Source organism: Narcine bancroftii, chromosome 9 (genome assembly GCF_036971445.1).
Source record: "Narcine bancroftii isolate sNarBan1 chromosome 9, sNarBan1.hap1, whole genome shotgun sequence".
Lineage (NCBI taxonomy): Eukaryota > Metazoa > Chordata > Chondrichthyes > Torpediniformes > Narcinidae > Narcine > Narcine bancroftii.
The window spans coordinates 51,313,167-51,338,853 of NC_091477.1; positions in this window are offsets into that span (position 1 = coordinate 51,313,167).

Here is a 25,687-nt window from a genome sequence, read left to right on the forward strand (position 1 = left end):
GAATGTCTGCACTATGAGATATGCTGCAGCAAAACATCGAATTTCATGTTCATGACAATAAATTCTGATTCTAATTCCGATTCTGATTGATTGCAGTTATTATCTGGAAAGGGCTGGTATAAAGAGAAGGTGAGAGCAAATTTAAAAACAATTCACAAGAAAATTAGATGAAAAACTTTTTTATTTTTAAATTTTAAATTGTAAACATACAGCACAGTAACAGGCCATTTTGGCCCATGAATCCTGTCCAATTTACACCCAATTAACCTGCACCCTCAGTTTGTTACATGATGGTATTTCAAAGAGGGATAAAGTTTGAATGCCTTCATGTGTTTAGAACAATCCTTCCTGTTTAAATATATTTTGATTATTCTATATCAGATTTAGCCGACATCACTGTATATTTTAAACCATATCAGGGTTACAAATAGCTTATTTCAATTGTAGTGAATATTTTTTTTTAAATTGGTATCACGGACAGCAATCACATCAACGTTTGCCTCAGCAGTTAATTTGGATATACATGGTTAGACTTTTCCAATTGTAGGAAATTTTCTATCCCTTACACAGGAATAAAAATATATTTCCAAGGTATTACTCCCCCCCCCTCCCAACCCTAAATAAGCAAGCAATCAGGCCACATTGAAAGGGATTACAGAGATGATTTCAACTGTTTCCTTCTTTGAAGAACGATCTTGAAGAATTATCACACAAGTTCTATTTCCCTTACTCTTTCCCCATAATTTTTCAATGTTGTTCCTCCAAGTATTTATCTAATTCCCCCTTTTCTTAATAAAATATCTGCTTTTGTCTTCCCTTGAGACAGACTCATTTCAGATCATAATACATTCTCGACTGCCTTCAGTGATAGTAAATAGATGGCCTTCCAGCAGAGATCAGCATATTTTTATTTAGAACCTCATAATTGTTGGCACTTCCATAAAATCACCAATAAACCTTGTTCCATAGAGAACAATCCTTGTGTCTATAATCTCTCCTGTGCTATACCAATTCCCTCAGATGGTTCCCTGAATGAGCAACTACAATTCTTTGATTGCCCAGAACACCCATTTTCTCACTTTTCTATTAATCTGCTCACTCAATATGTCAGACTAGAACAGAGAGTTGGTGAGAATGGTCCCATTATTATTCAAACATCCAGCCTTACATTTATAAGAAATAAGCCCTTTCTGCGAAGACTATTTTACTCTCAGGGTGTTTTTTCAATTGTGTTCAGTTCACAAGCAATGACCATCCAGCAGACTTCAGGGAGTTTTGCCATTTTAAAATAATTGTTTTAGAATGCATAGAATGTACAAAACACAAGCAGGCTGTTCATTCAATCTAATGGGTGCTGGTGCTTCTCCCTTAATAAAATCTCCACCTGTCTCATACCAAACTTTTGCTTTATCTTTTTATTTGTTTTTCCCTCATACACAAACCCTTTTGAAGACATCTCCACTATTTGCCTCAACCTCAGGGAGACTCTTTCCACATTCTAATCATGCACTGAATAAAGACATTTTTCAAAGTTTCCAAACAAATTTGACTGATAGTTGCGGAGATATTAATTCCGAATAATAACTTTGGTGTTCCCTTCTAAAGAGGGTGCACATTTCAAAGGATGAAACCAAATTACTTATAAATGAATTGTAACTAAGCTGTTGGACTTTACCTGAAATATAATACTTAATAACTTACTTTTGATCTATTGTATAAATGATCTTTTATAATTCATAATTTGAGAAATTTTATAATTCCTTTTGAGAAAATGGAAATGAACAAGTGTATTCCATTACAAAAAATTACCTACAATCTAAAAGACAAATTCCTTTATTTGAACAAATTTGGGAACCATACATAGAGTGTATTAGAAACCACCAATTTCAGACCTCCATCTCTTGACGCGATAAAGCTACAATTAAGAAAATAATTAAATATGAAATATTGGACAGCATGATTTCTTCTTCTTTACTTTTGTTTTCTTCTATCGTTTATTTATTCTTTTTCTCCTTCTTTTCTTTTTATTTCCTTTAAGTTATAGGGGGTGGGGGAGGGAGGGGAAAATGAAAATGTTTGTGTATATATTAATCCTGAATATTTGTATATATTGTTACTGATGTGGTTCATGGTGAAGTATTAAATAAAAAAAAGAAAGAAAGAAAATGCAGACATCATAACCATCATCTGTGTTACAGACAACTCAGGCATTATCACTATTGCTAACAATGTAAAATATTTTGCAATAAATAACAATGTGTAATGGTGCTATGGAAGCTCTACAACACCCAGAAGGCATCGAACTGGCCACGTGATGTCACCGTGTGACGATGTCAGCACGTGTCAGGCGCGTGATTCAGGCTTTTGCGCGTGTTATGAAGAGTAAATCTGTTTGATTCACTCAAAATGTGTGGTTAATTTGTTGTGTCCACTGTGATTCTGCTGGTTATAAATAAATGATTTCATGCCTCATGCAGCACCCTAAGCCGAACACTCTGAAATGTTAATATACCCTGCACAATTCACCATCCACTGGACACACATTTCAAAGGAGTCATTCAGAGAACGAAACAGGATGGGGAATTTTATTGAATCATTCTCAGATAAATATTCTCTGAGAAGATCAGAAAGTGCATTATTATTACTTTCTGAGCAGTATGTCTTTTAATTGCATAATTAATAATGGAATCAATGACTTGTTAATTTTACAGTGAAGATGATTGTGTCAAAGGCGCAATTTATTTGATAATCATTAACTCTCAAATGCTCAGTTAAGATGCATGGAATCTGCTTTAAAAGCATATGGAAGAGGAATGGAATAACTCATACATTTGGTATCCACCAGAGCTACTAGTAGAATCTTCCAGTAGTGACAGCTCTACATTTGTGATGACTAACTACCTTTCAATATGAAGGAAGAAACATTCCAAAAATCATATATACCTCGACAAATAGCATTTGAAACACTGGAGCTGTTCTTCCATTTATTTTTAGAAATCATGATTGAATAACTACTATTTTCTTATTCATTAATTTCACCTCAGCCACAGCCTTAATTTTGTAAACAGTAATTCTCACCTGGGACTCCTTGCCATCATGTAAGATGCTGTAGAAAGATTTTTGTTTCCACCTATCACTTGTTAAATTCTGACATAAATAGGAACATAGGAACATAGGAAGTAGGAACAGGAGTAGGCCAAAAATGGCCCATCGAGCCTGCTCTGCCATTCAATACGATCATGGCTGATCTAATTTATGACCTAACTCCATCTACCTGCCTTCTCCCCATATCCCCTAATTCCTCTATCATGTAAAAATTTATCTAACTGAATTTTAAATATGTTTAATGAGGCAACCTCAACCACTTCTCTGTTTAGAGAATTCCAAACATTCACTACTCTCTGGGAAAAACTATTTTTCCTCATCTCTGTCCTAAATCTACTCCCCCCAATCTTGAGACTGTGTCCTCTCGTTTTAGTTTCCCCGGCCAGCTCAAAAAACCTTCCTACATCTATCCTATCCATACCCTTCATAATCCTATATGTTTCTATAAGATCTCCTTTCATTCTTCTGAACTCGAGCGAATACAATCCTAGACAATTTAATCTTTCATCATAAGTCAACCCCTTCATCCCAGGGATCAACCTAGTAAACCTCCTCTGGACCATCTCCAAAGCCAGTATATCCTTCCTCAAATATGGAGACCAGAACTGGACACAGTACTCCAGGTGCGGTCTCACCAGTACCTTATACAGTTGTAACATTATCTCCCTACTCCTGAATTCAGTTCCTCTAGCGATGAAGGCCAACATTCCATTTGCCTTCCTAATAACCTGCTGCACCTGCAACCTAACTTTTTGCGATTCATGCACAAGCACTCCCAAGTCCCTCTGCACAACAGCATGCTGTAGTTTTTCACCCTTTAAATAATATTCAGCTCTTTTATTTTTCTTGCCAAAGTGGATAACCTCACACTTACTAACATTGTACTCCATCTGCCAGACCTTTACCCACTCATCCAGCTTAACTATATCCTTCTGCAGACTCTCCACATCCTAATTACAATTTGCTCTTCCACTCAATTTGGTGTCATCCGCAAACTTGGCTACACCACATTTTGTCCCCTCCTCCAAGTCATCAATGTAAATGATGAACAGTTGTGGGCCTAACACCAACCCCTGCGGAACCTTACCACTCTCTGCCAACCTGAAAAACTCCCATTTATCCCGACTCTCTGCCTCCTGTCAGACAACCAACTTTCAATCCAGGCCAATATACTTCCCCAGATTCCACTTTCCTGTAACTTACTGATAAGTATCTTGTGCGGTACCTTATCAAACGCTTTCTGGAAATCCAAATATACAACATCAACCTGTTCCCCTCTATCCACCGCACCCATTATATCCTCAAAGAATCCTAATAAGTTTGTCAAACAAGATCTTCCCTTTTTAAAACCATGTTGCGTCTGCCTGATTGAACCCTTATGTTCCAAAAGTTTCACTATTTCATCTTTAATGATAGCTTCAAGCCAACTACAGATGTCAAGCTAATTGGCCGATAATTTCCAGTCTTCTGCCTACATCCCTTCTTAAAAAGTGGCGTGACATTTGCTGTCTTCCAGTCTGCCGGGACCTGCCCAGAATCCAAGGAATTTTGGTATATGACCACCAATGCATCAACTATAACTTCTGCCATTTCCTTCAGAACCCTTGGATGCATATTATCAGGACCAGGTGATTTGTCTGGCTTTAGTTCCATTAGTTTCTCCATCACTACTTCCTTTGTAACAACTATTTTATCAAGGCCCTCCCCAACATTCGCATCCTTAACTCCGCACTTGGGCATGCTGGACGTGTCTTCCACCATGAAGACTGACACAAAATATTTGTTTAATGCCTCGGCCATTTCCTCATTTTTTTGCTAAAAGTCTTCTGCTAGTTGAAGAAGATTTACCTGTGCAAATTTTTAGTTTTAATTTTTAGTTTTATTTTAGTTTTTCCTTTGCCTTTTATTGTTTATTTAATATCTGGGAAAGGAAAAAAAATACTGGACTCTGCATATTATATTGTTTGTATATATTTGCTAGAGCATTTTAAAATAAAATATTCAAAAAAATTACTTGTGTGAAATTTAGTCATTATGATCACTTTTAAGTCTACCTTTAACATCAAACTTATTAGCCAAATCATTTTTTGAACCCAAGGACTTTAGGAGATGTTTTACCCTTACAAATGTCTTTCCATAATTTATCTCTTTGCTTTTGATGCAGACTGTAATTAAAATAAATACGAAGCAGAACATTCTAGTCGGAAACTGGAAGCTACAATTTGATTGATATTCATCAAACTTCTTTCTTCTTCTTCTTTGGCTTGGCTTTGCGGACGAAGATTTATGGAGGGGGTAAATGTCCACGTCAGCTGCAGGCACGTTTGTGGCTGTCAAATCCGATGCGGGACAGGCAGACACGGTTGCAGTGGTTGCAGGGGAAAATTGGTTGGTTGGGGTTGGGTGTTGGGTTTTTCCTCCTTTGCCTTTTGTCAGTGAGGTGGGCTCTGCGGTCTTCTTCAAAGGAGGTTGCTGCCCGCCAAACTGTCATCTTCCAAGCAAGATACTAAAATTTTGAAATAAAAGATATAATTTCAGCTATAGACTTCAACAATTTGATAAACTTCTTTAAACTAAAGTTTTACTTCTTTTTCCTGCCTGGATTGCTGAAATCTTTACAAGCCTCCCCATTACAATGCAAATAATATTTCAAACACTTTCATTTGGGTGAAATTCAGTGAAGTTGACCCTTCATGTCTCAGTATGATCAAGGGGCAAAGTAATTATGATAAATCAATATAAGCAAATTTGTTGAAGAAATACAATAAATAAATCGAACAACTATAAGGTCTGGAAAGCTTGTAAAATTATGAAATTTTACATTTATTTGACCCAGTACTGGGGTTTATGAAAATCAATTGTTTTGCTCAGTTAACTGATCAGGCAGAATTGTGCTGTTAACTTGTAATTTATAGTTGCAAATTGACTTTTATATTTGATTAAGTGTATATTTAATGCACATAGCAATGTGGAACAGTTTGATTTTATATCCAGCCAATTGATACTAACATTCTTATCTACTGTAGTTCCGATGAGAACAAGCCTCCTGAAATTCCCGGATTTTGTTGCCCTCTGATGTTGGGTGAACACACAGGTGTGGTGAGTGATCTTGCCCGCCAGGAACCTAGCCCACAAACTATACATTTGATCCTGGCCTAGCCTCAGGTTATTCCAGGAGTTACACAGGCTCCTCATCCTACCAGTCAATGCTGACTCTCAATTGCCCATCTATACCAATCCTATTCACCATGTTCTGTTGCCTTCTAGGGTTTGGCAGTTCAAAAATTCATCTTGATACTGGTGAAATGTTATGCAAATACTTATGTCCAAATGCAGTGCATTTCAGATCTCAACAAACCTCTGGGTGAAAAATATATTTTTCAGGTCCTCTAGTTTTTTTAGCCCTTATCCTCTTCTGATTTTAGGCACTTCTGATTGGAGTAGTTTTTTAGAGCAGATATCCTCTCCATACCCTTCATAACCTTCGTCAAGCATCCCTAGACTCTTTCACTCCAAGGAACAAAAACCCAGTCTGTCCAGTCTCTCCTCATATGAGAGACACTCCATCCAACGTAACCTTGATGAAAGGCTCAGGCCTGAAATAATTGGTTTTATTGCTTTGCTCCTTTTTGACGCAGTGTGACTTACTGAGTTTCTCCAACACATTTTTTTGTATTGCAAATGAACCACTTATTTTGTGGCCACCAATAATGTACACAAATATTCAGACTAACCAACATCTTTTTAAGTACCATGTCCTCCTCTTTGTATTCAAAGCACTGGGAAATGAATGGTTATTTCCTAAATGCTTTATTTAGCATCATGAGTCCTTCAATTTGTACACCACAATCTCTCTGTTCTTCTCTGTATCCTGGAACCCATGATTTGAATGTCCTACCATTATTAGTGCTCTCAACATCTCATATGTTAGATGATTCAATTCCAATTTTTAAATTTCAACACCAGCTAGTGGTGGATGATCCACAGCTCATTTTGTGTCACTCATAGATCTTGATTCTAAACTACTTTTCTTTGCCCATAAACCACTAGGTTCTAAGTTGTGGCTGTAAACATTATCTCAAGTGATGGGTACAGGCTACAGCTGCCAGGAATAACGTGTCCAAGTTTTTTTTTTGCATTCATGTAAATCAAAAGAAATTAATGAGATGCGCAGTGATAAGGAGGAGAATTTACCAGCATGTATTATTCACAATTTCCTCCATAGCACTCTTGTAGCAAGAGGTACAGTATATGAGATGTCTTGGAAAACATTAGGTCTGATATCTTCCAAGATGCTGTTGAGATTAGGTTGGTATGAGAGGCAAGGAAGGAGGTGGCTGGGGCCTTGGTGGAAATGTTTGTATTTTCATTTGCAATTGATTGGCACCAGAAGCCTAGATTTTGTTCCCTTATTCAATAGGGCAGCAGGGATAAGCCAGGTAACTATAGATCGGTGAACTTTACATCAGTGGAAGGAACATTATTGGAGAAAATTCTAAGGGACTGCGTTGATGGAAAGATGGGAGCTAATTACAGATAGTTTGCATGGCTTTTTACAGGGAATATCCTATACCATTAATATGACTGAGTTTTGTGAAGAGGTGACCAAGAAGACTGATGAAGGCAAAGAGACATAAGTAAGCTGTTGACAAGGCTTTGTATGGTTGGATGGTCGAGAAGGTTTAGGTTTATGAAATTGAAAGTGACCTGACTAATTGGATCCAAAATTTACTTGGTGACAAGAGGAAGAGGGTAATGGTTGGGGTAGGGGGGGATGGGAGGGTCGTGTTTCTTTTCTGATTGGAAGTCTGTGAACAGTAGTTTACTGCAAGGCTTGGTGCTGGGAGCCTTGTTGCTTGTGTTATATATTAATGGCTAGGATATGAACATAGGAGATTTGCTGATAACACTAAAATTGGCAATGGCAAGGATGACAAAGAAAGTTGTTTAAGGTGACTGCAGGACATCGATCAAATGGAAAGTCTGGAAGATGGAATTTTATCCTGACAAATTCAAGTTGATGTAAAAACACAATGTTGGAGAAATTCAGCACGTCAAACAATGTACTTTATATAGCAAAGATAAAGATACATAGTCAATGTTTCAGACTTGAGCCCCTCATCAAGGTATGGAAAAAATGTGGGTAGGCACCTGAACAAAATGGTAGAAGGGAGGGGAAGGTGGAGGAAGATAGTCTCACAGGCAGGAGGTAATAGATGGATAAAGGAGGGAGGGCTCACCAACAAATTAGGGGAGAAGGGATGGCTCTGTGAATGGAGAGGTTAGGGGGTGGATAGCTGGAGGAAAGAAGACAGAGGGATGGAAAAGACAAAGAAAGAATGAGAGTAGGCTAGCAGAAACTAGAGAAGTCGATGTTAATGTCATCCTGCTGGAGAGTGCTGAAATGGATAATTAGGTGTTGCTTCTTCAATTTATGGGTTGTCTTTGCTTCACAGTGCATGACACCTTGGACAGACATGTCAGCGTGGGAGTGGGGTGTGGAACTGAGACAGTTGATGCAGACAGAGCAAAAGTGCCTGGTGAAGTGATCTCCCAGTCTGTGTCCAGTCTCCCTGATGTAAAAAAGGCCACATCGGGAGCACAAGATGCGGTCGATGAGTCCTGTCGATATACAAGTGAAGTGTTTCTTCACCTTGAAGGACTACTTAGGGCTCTGAATTTTGGTGAGGGAGGAGGTGTGGGCACATGTGGCTCTTCCTGAGACAGAATGGGAAGGTGCCAAGAGGGCAATTAACAGAAAGGGATGAGTGAACAAGTGAGTCATGGAAAGTTTTACTTCAAGCTGATGTAATTTGGGAAGTCAAATAAGGGTAGCACATATACAGCAAATGGTCGGGTCTTAAGGAATTTTAAAAAATATATTTAATTTCACATTTGCATTTAAAAAACTTATGCATAAATCCCTTATTTGAAAATAGTGAAAAATTAATACATAGTGATTAAAAAAAATTCCTCGTCCCATCATCCCCCTCCAACAAACTGATAGAAAAGAAGTAAAAAAAAATAAAGAAGAAAGAAAACATCTGGATAATATTTATAAAAACTTACTAAAGCTATCAAACAAAATCTAACATTGCTTAATTTTCTTAAGTTTAGAATTCGGAAGATTCAGGTTGCGTGATTACAACTTAATTCCTACAATTTGTAAATATGATTCCCAAATTTTTTGGAAAATTTCAAATTTGTTACATAAGTTATATGTAATCTTTTCAAGTGGTATACATCTCCCTATTGCAGTATGGCCATTTACCCAAAGCACATCTGATTTCCAAGTTACAGCCATACATTTTCTAGCTACACCTAGGGCAATTTTAATAAATTCTTTTTGGAATTTATTTAATTACAATTTCAATTTTGTGTCAAAAATATTTCCAAGTAAAAAAAAAATTTGGATCTTGAGGAAACTTAACTTTTGTGGCCTTAAGGAATGTTGATGAATCGGGGTATAATGGGGTACAAGCCCACAATTCCCTAAAAGCAGCAGTACTGTTTCACATGCATATGGTATTCTTGGCTTCCTTGGCTGGCACTGAGGATATACGAGTTGGGATGCCATGCTGCAACTTTACAAAACGTTGGTCAGTCCATACTTGGATTATAGTGTGCCATTCTGTTCATTCCATTGTAGGAAATATATAATTGCTTTGGAGAAGTTGCAAATAAGAATCATCAGGATTTTACCTGGATTGGAGGACTTTAGTTATCGGGAGAGATTGGATTGACTGGGCTGTTTTCCCTGGAATGAAAGAGGCTGACTTGATGGAAGTAGAGATAATCCTGAGAAGTGTAGATGGGACAGAGAGTCAGAATGATTTTCCCACAGTAGGAGTGTCAAAAATAGAGGTAAAGAAGAAGGACTGTCAGTGCATAGATTAAGCATATGTTTCAGGTGAGAGAGTGGAGACTTGCATGGGATCCAAAGAGTATTTTTTTTCTTATTAGAGAGTGGTTGAAACCTGGAACATATTACAAGAGGAGATGGTAACATTGTACGCAGGTACAATCTCAATTTTTTAAAGGGTATCTGAATAGGCAGGTCAGAGTAAGATAGTGACATAATCCAAGCAAGTTAGATTAATAAGAAGAGGCACGACAGTCAGCACTGGACATGGTGGACCAAAAGGTGTGTTTCTGTGCTACATGACTGTGATTCTATAATATTTTCCTCACCATGATTAATTTTGCTGTCCTCCGGATCTATTTGCAAATATTTGTGCAAAACAATTGGTCAATTGGCCTACCACTTTATTTTCACTTACAGTCTTGTTACATGTTTTAAGGGGCTGCAATATTCTTAAATTAATCGTAAAAATATAGTGACTGCAATGTCCTTCTGTGTTTTAACAGGATTATTTTGCAACTCTTACTACCTGCTATATTCAATTGTTCTTTGTACCTCTCCTAGTTGCCAGGATCTGGGTGTTTGTGCACTGTTGAAGGATGACCAGCCACAGGGTCAACTTAATAACTATGCGCACCACTGGGAATTCGACCTTCAAGCCCTTTTTGTTCCAATTATAATTACACCTTATGCAAAAAGGAAAATTGCAAGCTGAGAAAAGTATATTTGAGTTATTAATGGACCAATGATTTAATAACTCAAATTAAAATGTCTTTGATTATTATTTCAGCATTAAAAAAAAATTGGGTTAAGCAGTGAAACTAAAATTCTGATTTACAAAGCACTGCTCAGGCCATAGCTAAATTCCCACAGTTAAAGTCTGCATAACAAAAAGCCTCCAATCCAGGTAACACTGTGGTGAATCTCCTCTGCACCCTCTATAAAGCAGTCAAATGCTTCCTATAGTGTGGTGACCAGATCTGCGCACAATACTCAAAGTGTGGCCTATGAAGTGTTCTGTAAAGTAGCAGTGACAATAGCAAATAAATAGAAGTCGGGAGAGGCTCAGCAGATCAGGCACCAACCGTGGAGAGAAATGGACAGACAACGTTTCAGGTCAGGATCCTAACTTGGGTGTCAACGAAGGGCCCCTGCACGAAATGTTGACTCTCCATTTCTCTCCATCAATGCTGCTTGGCTTAATGAGTGCCTTCAGTTCCTCTTTGTTTGTTCCAGATTCCAGCATCATGTGTTTGTGGCATTGAAAATATGCTCTCATTCCTAAAATAGAAATATTTCTGCGATGTTTAATTTTTGACTGTCAGAAGAGTTAAAGTGGACTTAATTTAGCTGCGGTTAACACAGTTGACCTACTTCGACATTGATTGTGGAAGCTGTTTGCAGAGTTGGTTGCAGGCCATCCACATTTTCCTGACAATCTTCTGGCCAGGCCTGTTCCATTAGTAATTCTTTGCCTTTGTTCACAGGCTACTCAGTGTTTCTCAACGGTTTTCTTTCCACTCACATCCCACTTTAAATATTCCCTATGCCATAGGTGCTCTGTATTAGTAAAGGATTGCTTAAGGTGGGATGTGAGTGGGAAGAAAAAGTTTGAAAACCACTGTTTTAATTGTACCTCATTGACTCGTTATGTGCACGGTTTCATAACTCCAAAGGAAATGGGCCAATGACAATTTTTCTCAAGCAAAATATTTCAGTCACAATTGGGACTAGTGCAGTGATTCTCAACCTTCCCTTCCCACTCACATCCCACCTTAAGCAATCCCTTACTAATCGCAGAACACTGAAGGCATAGGGATTACTTAAAGTGGTACATGAGTGGGAAGAACAAAGGTTGAGAACCACTGTGCTACTTGCTTCAGAAATTAAAGATTATATTGATTTTTCTTTAAAAAATCTGTGTGCTTTTCAACTGAATTCATTTTATAAAGCTGCCAATGTGGGAGTTGAGAATATTCTCTGGAACATCTTTGTTTAAGAAATAGTAATCAAATAACTTGTAAAATCAGGTCAAGTATCATGTTTGTAAATGTAACATAGGTTTCCACCAGTAATTAAAAGTCGTTAAAAGGAAATGTTGCAGAGCATACATTCTTAACCATTGGCTCATTGCAAGGGGTAAAATGAAAGAGAAACTTGTAGCGCTAGATGTACACAAATCCCAAAGTACTTCATTCAAGGGGGTTAAAAGAAGTGGCTAACAAGGTAGTGGGCCCATTTGTTGACCTTTCCCTAAATTCCAGGAGGGTACCAGAAGATTACAAAGCAGCCAATGTGACTCCCTTACTCAAAAAATGGGGAAGAAGAAACTAGGGGAACCTAGTTTAACACCAATAGTCAGCAAGATTTTAAAAGTAATAATCAAAAAGGAAATAACTAATCATTTAGTAATGCTGAATATAATCAGAATGTTATGGAAGGTAAATCATGTTTTTCAAATGTGCTAAAATTCTTTGAAGACATGGAGAGTTGACGAAGAGGACCCTGTTAATGTTGTTTATTTATATTTGCAGAAGGCCTTGGTAAGGTGCCACACAAGAGCCTTTTTTACATACTGAGCTTAAGATATTGGACTTAGTGTATTAACAGGGACTGAAAACTGTCACTCCGAAAGCAGAGAGTTGGAATAAATAGATCCTTTTCAGGCTGGAGTGCCAAAACTAGTGGAGTCTGAGTACCCCAGCCATTTTGTTCTTGGCTCTCAATTGTTTATTATTTATGTTTGTGACCTGAATGGGGAAAAGAAGTGAAAGGTTTCCCATTGCTATGAAATGAAAGTAGGTGGAGGGTATATTGTGATGAGAATAATACAAGTCTGCTACAGGATGTACATAGATCGAGTTAATGGCTGTAAAATCTGGCATATTGAGCTTACTGTGGGGATAAAGGTTAAACAAGAAAGTCTGGAGTCCTTCCCACTCCCACCCATTCTCATCCACCCTCTTTTTGTTCCTTCCCCTCCACCATACTTTTCCCATTGTATTTTTCTGCTTTCTACCTCCCCCCACCTTAATTTAATCTACTCTCTCTTTAGACTACTATTCTTACCTGCTCTTATCAAATTCCAGCACTGTTGTCCTTGTCTCTGATCACTGGCCCACTCTGTACAACTCATAATCCTCCACCTGACCCTTTGGTTTCTCTTTCCACTCTCCCTTTATCAAGCATCTGTAAATTTACTGCTTCTGTTTATCATGTTTCATCTCTCCCTGGTTCACCAATTCCAGATGGGGCTGTTCCACCCTCCCACCCTATCCTCTTTACTCTGGCCTCGCCTACATTTCTCTAGTCTTGATAAAGACAACCGTTCCTTTTTGCCACTGATTGCTGCTTGACCTGTTGTTTTCCTCTAGCAGAGTGTGTTTGGCTTCAGATTCCAGCATCTTCAGTCACCTTTTAAATCTTCAGTGGATTATGATCTAACTGGAGAAAGAATGCAAATGAGCAAAGATCAGAGGGATCTAGGGTTCTAATGCATGAATCACAAGAAATTAGCTTGCTTTCTTAACAAGTTGTTAAGAAGGCAAATGGCATGATAATCTTCCTTGGAGTTTAATATGCTTTCTTGGATAGACTTTGAAAACGGTCCGACATCTCAGCAGTGGTCATTCACACACAAATGACCAAAACTCCAGACCTCTGTTTCTTTATTTGAGTTTAGACAGCATACCGGAAGAGCGGTAAGTAAAGAAGCAGGACTTTCAATGCCACTGCGGCGATGACCTTATTCGTTAGCCTGTTGTTCACGGAATGACTGCAGTTAACTTTAGACTGCGGGTGTTCTGGGAAATTGACAAGGTGGGGTCTAGGAGATAAAATGTCTGAATAGGAATGGCAACCTCACTCCCATCCGAGCTTTTTACACATAATGTGTTCTGGCAAAATGGAATAATTTCATGGAACACAGTGGCTGTATAAAAAACATACACAAAGTTTTTGTTAGAGTTGAACAGGGTGTTGGTCGGCCACATTTGAAATGCTTTTTACTTGTACCATGATGAAGGACTCAGTCCCAAATTGTTGATTATATTTTAATTAAAACAAAATATTTATTTAATTTATACACACACCACAGCAACATGCTCTTTCAGCCCATGAGTCTGTGCCACCCAATTTACACCCAATTAACCTACACCTCTGGTACATTTTGAACAGTGGGAGGAAACTGGAGCCCCCAGAGAAACCCCACGCAGACATGGGTAAAACATACAAGTTCCTTACAGACAACATGGGATTCAAATCCGGGTCCAATCCTGATCGCTGGCGCTGTAAAGGCATTGAACTAACCGCTACCCCAACCATGTCGCCCCATATCTTTGCCTCGTATGAACACAATGGGACCTGCTGAATTACTCCAACACTTTAGTGTATTAACTACAATCACAGTGTTTGCAGATTTCCTTGTTTCACATCTGGCATTCTGCACTCAGCTTTGGTGTGCTAACTTAAGAAAGGATAAAATAACACTGGAGCCAGTTCAAAGTAATTCATAGGTCTAAGTTGAGCTACCAATAAAGGCTTGGGTCCATATTGCTTGGACTTAGAAGAATGTGTGGTGACATTTTCAAACATATAAATTCCAAAGGCTGCTTTACAGGGTGAATGTTGAGATGCTTCCACTCATGGGAGAATAACAAACACAAAGCTACAAAACAAGTGACTAATCATTTATATCTGAGATGCGTAGAAAGTTATTCTCTCACGGGTAATGTATCCCTGGAATTCTCTACCTTGTGAATGGTGGAGACAGATCATTAGGCATATTTTATGTGGAGATTGACAATTGTTTGAAGGGATTAAAGGTTATGGGGAACCAGCACAGAAGGAGAGTTGAGTACAGGAGTAGATCAGATATGTGTGTGTGTGTGTGTGTGTGTGTAGAGGGAGAGAGAAGATAGGGAGAGAGAGAAAGAGAGAGAGAGAGAGAGAGAGAGAGAAAGAGAGAGAGAGAGAGAGAGAGAGAGAGAAAGAGAGAGGAGAGAGAGAGAGAGAGAGAGTGTGTGAGCGAGAGAGATAAAATCTACTCCTGTCTGAAAATATATATTATATATATTTTCTAATCTTTTTATTAACTCTTCATAATATACACTGCATAAGGAGAATAGAAATTACACAATTAAAAATCCTATATATATAGGATAAGTATAATACCTGAATATATATTCCAAAGAGTGAAAATGTACCATATTAGAAATAATTCTCCTAACAAAGAAAACAGAGATAAAAAAAATTATTATATTATATACATATAAAAACAACTCTTTTTTCTTTGGCTTGGCTTCGCGGACGAAGATTTATGGAGGGGGTAAAAAGTCCACGTCAGCTGCAGGCTCGTTTGTGGCTGACAAGTCCGATGCGGGACAGGCAGACACGATTGCAGCGGTTGCAGGGGAAAATTGGTTGGTTGGGGTTGGGTGTTGGGTTTTTCCTCCTTTGCCTTTTGTCAGTGAGGTAGGCTCTGCGGTCTTCTTCAAAGGAGGTTGCTGCCCGCCAAACTGTGAGGCGCCAAGATGCACGGTTTGAGGCGTTATCAGCCCACTGGCGGTGGTCAATGTGGCAGGCACCAAGAGATTTCTTTAGGCAGTCCTTGTACCTTTTCTTTGGTGCACCTCTGTCACGGTGGCCAGTGGAGAGCTCGCCATATAACACGATCTTGGGAAGGCGATGGTCCTCCATTCTGGAGACGTGACCCATCCAGCGCAGCTGGATCTTCAGCAGCGTGGACTCGATGCTGTCGACCTCTGCCATCTTGAGTACTTCGACGTTAGGGGTGTAAGCGCTCCAATGGATGTTGAGGATGGAGCGGAGACAACGCTGGTGGAAGCGTTCTAGGAGCCGTAGGTGGTGCCGGTAGAGGACCCATGATTCGGAGCCGAACAGGAGTGTGGGTATGACAACGGCTCTGTATACGCTTATCTTTGTGAGGTTTTTCAGTTGGTTGTTTTTCCAGACTCTTTTGTGTAGTCTTCCAAAGGCGCTATTTGCCTTGGCGAGTCTGTTGTCTATCTCATTGTCGATCCTTGCATCTGATGAAATGGTGCAGCCGAGATAGGTAAACTGGTTGACCGTTTTGAGTTTTGTGTGCCCGATGGAGATGTGGGGGGGCTGGTAATCATGGTGGGGAGCTGGCTGATGGAGGACCTCAGTTTTCTTCAGGCTGACTTCCAGGCCAAACATTTTGGCAGTTTCCGCAAAGCAGGACATCAAGCGCTGAAGAGCTGGCTCTGAATGGGCAACTAAAGCGGCATATACATATATATAAAATACATATATATATATAAAATACATATATATAAAATACATACATATAAAAACAACTAATCTACTTAAAAAAACATATAAATAAAAAATAACAACAAAAGTAAAACAACTGAGCGGCCCATCCTGAGGATCTGTTGAACAGTTTAAAACACAGATCAGATACATTGAGCAGTGAACCAGACTTAAGGGGTTGAATGGCCTAAAATTTCCTTGTGCTCTTCTGAGAAAGCAGTTTGGTAGCTATCAATATCATTGTAACTGGGAACACAAAAAATCCTATTCCTCAACCCTCATCGATAAAAAGGAAACTCAAAGGAAACTCACATGAAACTCAAACTGGGATCATGATTGGACGGCAGTCCATTTGTAATCTTCCACCAGTCAGCGGCTATGTTGGTTATTTTGCCCAGGGCAAGGGGAAGAAATTCTTGATAAACTTTAGATTTTCCATTTCCATTTTTTTTTTGTTGTTCATCCACATGATCTTACATTACTTTTCGAAGATTAGATTGGAGTTATTTGAATCTATATTCAAGTCAATACTTAGAAGAGCAAAGTAATACTTAATTCACGTGATCAGGGCATCATAATGTTCAGTAATCAGAAAACCGGCAGATGTTGAGTGAAGAGATTAATTTTATAACATCGGCTGAAACATTACACTTTCAAGTTTTATCCAGAAAATTGTCAACACATTCTACCTCCATTTATTTGATTAGGTGGAATATAATGAAACTTTTAATCAGGACCAAATTAATGTTTAATGATACTGTAGAAAATAGAACATAAACAGTGCAGGCCTTTTGGCCCATGATGTCTGTGCTTAACACAATGCCAATTAAATTAAATCACTTCTGTTTATTGTCATATACATTGTACAATATGCACTGAAATTCTTACTTGCTATAGCTGAACAGTACTTCATAACAACTACCATAGCATATATTAAATTAAATTTAGAGGAGATGGTAAATGCAGCAGATAGATTGACAATACATATTCACAGTTAGCCTGTTCCAGTAAAATCTCTCATTGACCCCCAGGCATGAACCTCGACGCAGGTCAGGGGACGAGGGCTGGGGGGCGGGGGGGTGGCGATGGACAGGGGTGGCACTGGATGGGGTGGGTGGGGCGCTTCCAAAGGTAGGAAGAACACGGATGTCTTTCTTCTACACGCAGTTCGTCCTCCCATTCACTCTGAACTTATGCAAAGGCCGAAGCTGGTATTTTCCACTGATCTTCCCCTGCTTTCCATTGCAAAAGTTCAATCGACCCCTGGCCCGGCATATATCAACACCCTTTCAACCCCCCTGGCATTTATTGGCTGCTTGGATAGTCTCATTGACCCCCAGGGGTTGATATCATCCACATTGTAGATCCCTGGTCCAGACAGAAGTCTTGTAGTGTTGGAGCAGTCCTTGATTAATGTATCAAAGGCAGGTTCAAGTTGGAACAGAGAAGATGTGAGTTGTTCTTAGTAATGCTGTATGTGGTGCAGGTGTGGGCCATCCCCGCACCCCCTGCCCAGGCAGTCACCAGAACTGTTTTCCAGTTCATATGGGGATCCAAGATGGAAAGGATCTGAAGGGTCACGAGACAATGGGGGCCTCATCCTGATGACCACCTTCATGTGTGGCTGCATCAGGCTGTACATGAAACCAAAGTACAAGGGCCATTACGTGTTGAGGTTCTTCCTGTCCCAGGTGTTACGAAGGATGGGCCTGTCCACATTGCAACACATTGTCCCAGTCAGCTGGACTTTTTCACAACACCTGGGAGAGGTGGAAATTTTTTTTACAGACCAACACCTTTGTCAACGAGGCCATCAGGCAGAAGTCAACACAGACTACCCTGCAGACTCTGAGAGATGAGCACTCAATAGACCTGGTGGGGTGGTAGCCTGAGCAGACTATCCAGGTCATGGGCCTCATTGCCAGTGCTCACAAATAACCACAAGGACTCAGTTAGATCCTTCCTTTACAACCAGAATATAATTCACAACGCACATTGTCCCTGAGATGATGGTGGACATTGACCACTTCTTTGCTGAATGTAGATTCACTAAGAGTGTGTGGAGAAGGATGAAAGGGGCCTCGTCACAGTTCATCCTCAGCAGTAGTTTAACAGAGGACTCTTTGATCTATGGAGATGCACACAGAATGAGACCTCGAGAATTGCTCGAAGACCATCAACTCAGTGAAATATGCACTTTGTTCTGTGGTCGGACTTTCAGCACTCTGAGATATTGGTGTGGGAATGCTGCCAACTGGAGATTCCAGGCTGCAGGAGTACATGCTGAGGGATGCACTGAGCCTTGGTGCATCCAATGCAAGGGAAGGACCACAGTCTAGAGCAGGGGTGAGGGGTGGCCAACATTTAATTTTTAATTTTGACATACAACATGGTAACAGTCCATTTCGGTCCATGAGTCCGTGCCGCCCAATTAACCGCCATCCCAGTGGGCCGAAATGACCTGTTACTGTGCTGTATGTCTAAATTAAAATTTAAATGGTTGCCCCAGCACCCTCTCGGTCTACTGCCTTCCAATAATTAGACATTGAGGGGCTGAGACCGACGAGAAACCCCTCAAACAACAGGAGGTGGGGGGGGGGGGGAAGTAACGACAAGGTGCCACAGTTGAGGTAATGGTAAAAATAGAATTGAATGAATCGATGCACACAATGATGGGACTGTATGGATATAAAAATAATGGGGGTAGGGGGAGGAGAAACAGACTCTGAATGGCTTTCATTTTGGAATTAATTTTGTGAATAAAGTCTATTTTTGGTTTTAAAAAAGACATCTGTCTCAAGGTGCTGGTGTTTAGGCCAGAAAGTAGAAAAAGTGGTGAGCAGTGTGACAGTATATTAATCTAATATGCAAATATCTCTGAGAAAGAAAATGTGTCTTGGATAAACTATTTGTATGGAAAGAACAGTGAGCAGTTAAACTTAATATGGATGTTGAAGACATTGCCTGCTGTGTCATTATCATAAAATAGCCAATCAATACAAAGCAGCAATTAAAACCAATAGAATACTCATGCATTTTGCAGAAACAATAAGGAAATCATATTTAGACTTTAATGCAGACAAATCCTATCTCAGTCAGGCATCCATTTCTGCTCATTAAAACATGAGAATGAAATTCAGCTGCTGAAGGCAGACAGGATGATCAGGCAAGGCTGTTGGAATCTTTACTCTTTAAACCTGAAGTTTATGACTCAGAGATGACTTGATGAAGGCACAAGTACATGAAGCAGCTATCGAATATTACTGCATGGAATAACTGGAGCTGAAGAGGTTGGGTGGCACAGCAGCTCGGCTGGGAGAGCCCCAGCAGCTTTGGCTCAATCATGACCCGGCCTGCTGCCTGTGAGGAGACTGATTATTCTCCCCAAGACTGAATGAGTTTCTCCCAGGTGTTCTGATTTCCTCCCAACTCACCTAGATGGGTGAGCTCAGATAATTAGCCACTGTCAGTTGTCGCCAGCGGACAGAATCTGTAGAGAGTTGATGGGAACGTGAGGAGAATAAAAAAAGAAATTGATTTAGGATTTGTGTATGTTAGAAATATATGCTTATCAAAATGATGGCAAAACTCAGCAGGTCGGACAGCATCTACGTGGTGAAAATCACAGTTAACAATTTGTATAATCACAATAATATTGTAGAACCATTATCATTGTTAACGTTGAGAACCATGCATTCCATTGCCTTGTGCTAGTGATCTGTAGTGAGGGTGAATATTAAAAACAGGAGAATTATGTAATCTCACTGATCTCAGGCTCTTGACGTTACAGAAAGTTTATCTCAAAATAAGTTGTAACGTGGACAGCCATTTAGTAGATGCTAGCTCTTCTTTCCTGGAAGAAACTACTCTCTCACCCATGAACTTTATAATGTGAGTATTTTATATCCACCATTGCAACTAAAGAGCCATTTCATGATTGGGTCACACTTGGCTTGAAAAATTTCCAGTGCTAAAGGTTTTGATTATCAGATTGAATGCGTTTTCAGCTAAAGGCACAAAACACAGTAGAATGAGTGAAAAATAAAATTGGCAAAATCCATTTAAAATGAGCAAGTGTGAAGGGATGTGCCTTCGTGGAAAGAATCTATTATCTAAATGAAGATGTATGAATTGCAGCTAATGGAAGTATAGAGTACACAAAATACAAAAAGTTAGCAAGCAGATGCAACAAGTGGTTACGAATGCATATAGCACATTAGCTTTTATTGCAAGAGCATTAGACCACAAATCGGGAAGTATTATTACAATTGTGCAGGGTACAGATGAGAACACACCTTGAGTACTTTGAACAATATTGGTTCTTCTATTCAGAAAAAAGATATACTGACATTGGAGGGTGTGCAAAAACCTTCACCAGGCTTGTAACGAAGGGAATTGGATCGTTCAAAGGTGTAGTTTAGAAGAATGAGGCATGATCAGATTGGAACATGTAAGATCCAGGGGTAGCAAGACAGGGTAGATATGGAGATGTTTCCAGAGGTTGGAGAATCTTAAATTAGGGAATGTGGATTCAAGATTGGGGAGCAATCAGTTAAAAATTAGATATGAGGGAATTTATTTTCACAGAGAGTGTGAATCTCTACTCTTAAAGTTATGGAGGTCAAATTATTGACATATTTAAAGAGAAATTAGAGATTTTTAATGTCAGAGAATTAAGGTCTACAGAAACTGCCCAGAATAGATAAGGCCTTATGCACATTGATCAGGAATATATTGAATGACAGAACATAGTTGAGGGGTCAAATGGCCAATTACACGCCTATTTTCTGATGTAACAAACCACTTTTCCCACTGGTCTGTGTTAATCATCAATCACCTTTTTGTCCATTGACATTTCCCATTGAGTAGGAAAGTAGCCAATATAATGAAGGGCCCATCACACCCCAGACATGCTCCCTTCTCCCTCTTCCCATTGGGGAGAAGGTTTAAGAGTGGGAAAGTACCACCAATAGGCAGTGTCTTCCCACAGCCATCAAGCTTCTGAGGAAACCCCACAACAGTGCTATCATGATGTGCTTGCTTGGTACGAACTGCTACTCCTTCTAATTGTATATTTTATGCTCTGTAAATTGTGCTCTTTTTATAGCTGTATGAATATTTGAGATAACCCGTTGGACTGCACGTAGAAAAAAGCTTATTTTCTGTACTAGGAGTAATCTGATAAATAAATTATTAACTGTGTTTTTCACCATGTAGTTTTGCTGCCTGATCTGCTGAGTTTTGCCATCATTTTGTTTTTCAAGCACCTGGAGATTTCAATAGTGATACAACAATAGTGATACAACACATTGGTTCTAATGCAATTAGAATAGATAGGGTTGTTTGGGTGAAAAAAAATGATAAAGAATACCTCTACTGCAGTGGTTCTCAACCTTTTTCTTTCCACTCACATCCCACTTTAAGTCATCCCTATGACATTGGTGCTCTGTGATTAGTAAGGGATTATTTAAGATGGGTTGTGAGCAGGAAGGGAAAGTTGAGAACCACTGCTCTAGACCCAATAGTTACTGAAATATTTTGCTTGAGAAAAATGGTCATGGGCCCATTTCCTTTGGAGCTATGAAACTGTGCACATAACGAGTCAATGAGATACAATTAAAACAGTGGTTTTCAAACTTTTTCTTTCCACCCACTTACCACCTTATACAATCCCTTACTAATCACAGATTGGCAATTGTGCCTAGATTGATGAGGGAGAAAAGTAGAGGATGAGGGAGGAATTAAATAACTGGATTACATTCACCGACATTTCTTTGCATTGAAGTTCATCAGTGTAAAGCCTTATATTTGTCCAAAATGAGTAGTTCAAAAGATTTCAAGCACATAATCCTAGACCAAGGTGCAGTTTTTAAATAAAAAATACAAAGTGAACTATTTTCACCACGATGGCACAATGTTGTACTGAATGGTAGTGAATTCTGGATATCGGGGTCATATATTTGAAAAGAAAATAAACTTTAAATATTCTTATTTTTCTGTTCTATCTGAAAGCATGCATAATGAGAATTTCCTTTGCACTCGCCCCTGTGTAGAAAACAAGTGGCACGGTTGCAACACCTTTACAGCACCAGCAAACGGGACTGGGATTCGAATCCCGTGCTGTCTGTAAGGAGTGGGTACATTTTCTCCATGGGTTTTCCCCAAGGGCTCCAGTTTCCTCCCATCATTCTAAAAGTACTGGGGATATAGGTTAATTGGGTTTAAATTGGGCAGCATGGACCCTTGGGCCAAAATGGCCTGTTACTGCACTAAAGTTAAACCTAAAACTCCTTTTAATTTTTTAATATAATCAAAAAATTAGATGCCTGACATTTTGGAAGGAATTTTGTTTAACTTAGTATTTTAGCACCACCCCCTCCCCACCCCCCTCCATGTCAAACTCAAGTAAATTAAGTCACCTGAACTGCAATGCTCCAAATTTGTATCCAGCTTGATTTTTAGCTTTACTAGCCTGAAGTAATGTTCATGACACAAATAAGCCAGGGAATAACCTTCTCCTGAAGACAGAGTGTAACCTTTCAGTAGCATTCTTAATACTGAATATCCAAAACCACAATCTGGGGTGGGGGGAAGTTGGGGGTGGAGGGTGGGGGTGAAATGTATGATAAATCACTATGGACCAGTAACTCAAGTTACATAAAGAAGTCCATGATGTCAAGGGCAGATCAAAAGCTAAGTATCTGATAGTGAGTGACTCCGTTCTTGACATTCCAGTGGCTTTCTGCCATCCAACAATTCCAAGGAACCTCAGTGGCATAATACTGAATTAAACAGAGTCATTCAATTGAAATTCTTTTGTGCAAGTCATTAACAGAATTGATATGGATAACTGGGGTGATAATGTTGACTTTGTCCATGACAGATTTTCTGCTGGAAGAGTATGTTAAGTTGTACTGACCTCTAACATAATCGAACAACAAATAAAACCTCGATGCATTACCAGCAATTAGCGGAGCTGTATAGATGTATGAAGTGGAGAAAGGGGGGGCCTCTTGACCCTTTTGCACCTGCTCTACCATTTAATACATTTGTGGCTGATCCAATTATAACTTCATGTCTGCATTCCTGCCTCCCCTTGGCTAACCTCTCCATTTCATAACAAGATTCAATCTACCTCTACCTTAAAAATATTCAAATATTCTTTTTCCACCATGCAGTGAAGCAGGGACGTCTTTGTGGCCACATCCCAAATGAGAATGACCTTTTTGTATATGCATTGTCGCTCATGTAATCAGTAGCTTTTACTTTCCTTGGAGATTTGTAAATCATAAAGGAGCTGAAAGTATATCTACTTGAAATTATTCAGGGTGTTCAAATGTCTCAAATAAGTATGATGCTCTGCCTCACTTGCCCTTTCTATTAGCCAAGTACCCTGACAAAGGGACACACTTAGGTAGACAGGTTAGGGTTGGAGGTCACTCCCTGGTCCACATCAATGGTGGTGAGGTGGAGAATGTCAACAGTTCCTTGGGGTAAGCAATGGACCTTCCTGGCCCATCGACAGTATATTGACACAACGACCAAGAACTGTAAGTTCACCAGCGCCTCTGACCTTCCTGATAAGGCTGAGGAAATATAGCATGTCACCTTTGTCCCTTAACAACTTCTACAGATGCACCACTGAATGTATCCAGTCAGAGTGCGTCAGTGTATGGTACAGGAACTGCTCCACCCAAGACCATTAGAAATTGCAATGAATGATGAATGTGGCTCAGCCTGTCGCACAAACTCTCTCCCAGCCCTCTCCAAAGACCATCTATACTTCTTGAAAAAGCAGCCAACATATTAAAAGACTCATTGCCCACAAACACAGTCTCCATACACCGCCCGTCCCATTAGGGAGAAGATTTATGAGCGTGAGGCCAGACCCTGCTAACTTTAGGGATAGGGTTCATTCCTGATGTTATCAGACTCCTGAATGAACCATAGAACAATTACAGCTCAGAAACAGGCCACCTCAGCCCCTTTAGCCTGTACCAAACCATTTTTTTTCCCTAGTCCTACTGACCTGCTCCCAACCATAGCCCTCCATACCTCTTCTACCCGTGTACCTGTTCAAATTCTTCTTAAATGTTAAAAATGAGCCCACATTTACCACTTCAGCTGGAAGCTCGTTCCACACTCCTGTCACTCTCTGTGTGAAGAAATCCCTCCTCACTTGCACTTATGTTGTCTTTGCTCTGTTTCAACTAATCTGTAATCAGCCCAACTTTCTGGATGACTTGAGCTGAAAGGCTTTGTAAATCCATGACAAAAGAATTGAAGATGGTGAAATTCTGAAACAGAAATAGAAAATGCTTGAAACACTCAGCAGGTCAGGTAATATCTGTGGGAAGAGAAACAGTTATTTATTTTGCCACCCCATACTTCTCCCCCATCTTCTCTGCCCTCCTAACCAAACTTACTTCTCTCTTTTCCAATTCTGATGAAGTGTCATGGATTTTATGCAAAACAAAGAACAGGAAAATACTGAGAATGATGAAAAATTAAACCAAAAATGCTGCTTGCACATGATCTATATTCATCTATTCCCTGTACATTCATCTGCCTATCCAGAAGCCTCTTAAACACTGCCACCGTATAGATTGAAATAACTCTATCCATAAATGCTGCCTGACATGCTGAGTGTGACTGGTGTTTTATGTTTTTATTTCAGATTTACAAAATCTTTCCTCGACCTATCATCATTTTGGTGAGCAGTGTTTCAGATTTCCAATGCTTTGCGTGAAGAGCGTTCTAATGTCATCCACACAATGCCCAAGTTTTGATAATAAGGAGATGTTGTCATGTTCCAGACTATCACCCATTGAAATCCTTGATAGATCATCTGTGTAACATGGAGGCCACACTTCCATGACATCACAAGTATAACCTCCACCTGATTCCATTTGGTGGGAGTACCCTTTTGTCATGGCACTTATAATTGATTGGCTAGATTATACCTAAACTGTTTGACCATTTCTCAACTGCCACAAACCTATACCTGCACTCTTCAAACCATATCTAAAGTAGCAGCAAGTCTAATTAATTCATCACCTTTGTATTTCACTGGATCACTGCCCACCACTGTATGACTTGAAAAATCCTATCTTGGTGTTTGTGGATAGATACTAACAGTTAGTCTCCTCTAGTTCTTTAACCCACCAGGAAATCTGCCTTCCTCCAATATTGATCATATGTACATCCCTGTTTTCTTTCTTGATTGCTATGCCTTTATCTGTCAAGGCCAAAGCTCTAGAACAGTGATTCTCAACCTTTTTCTTTCCACTCACATACCACTTTAAGTAATCCCTATGCCATCGGTGTTCTGTGTAGTGGATTACTTAAGGTGGTATGTGAGTGGGAAGGGAAGGTTGAGAACCACTGCTCTGGACCCAATTGTTATTGAAATATTTGATTTGAGAA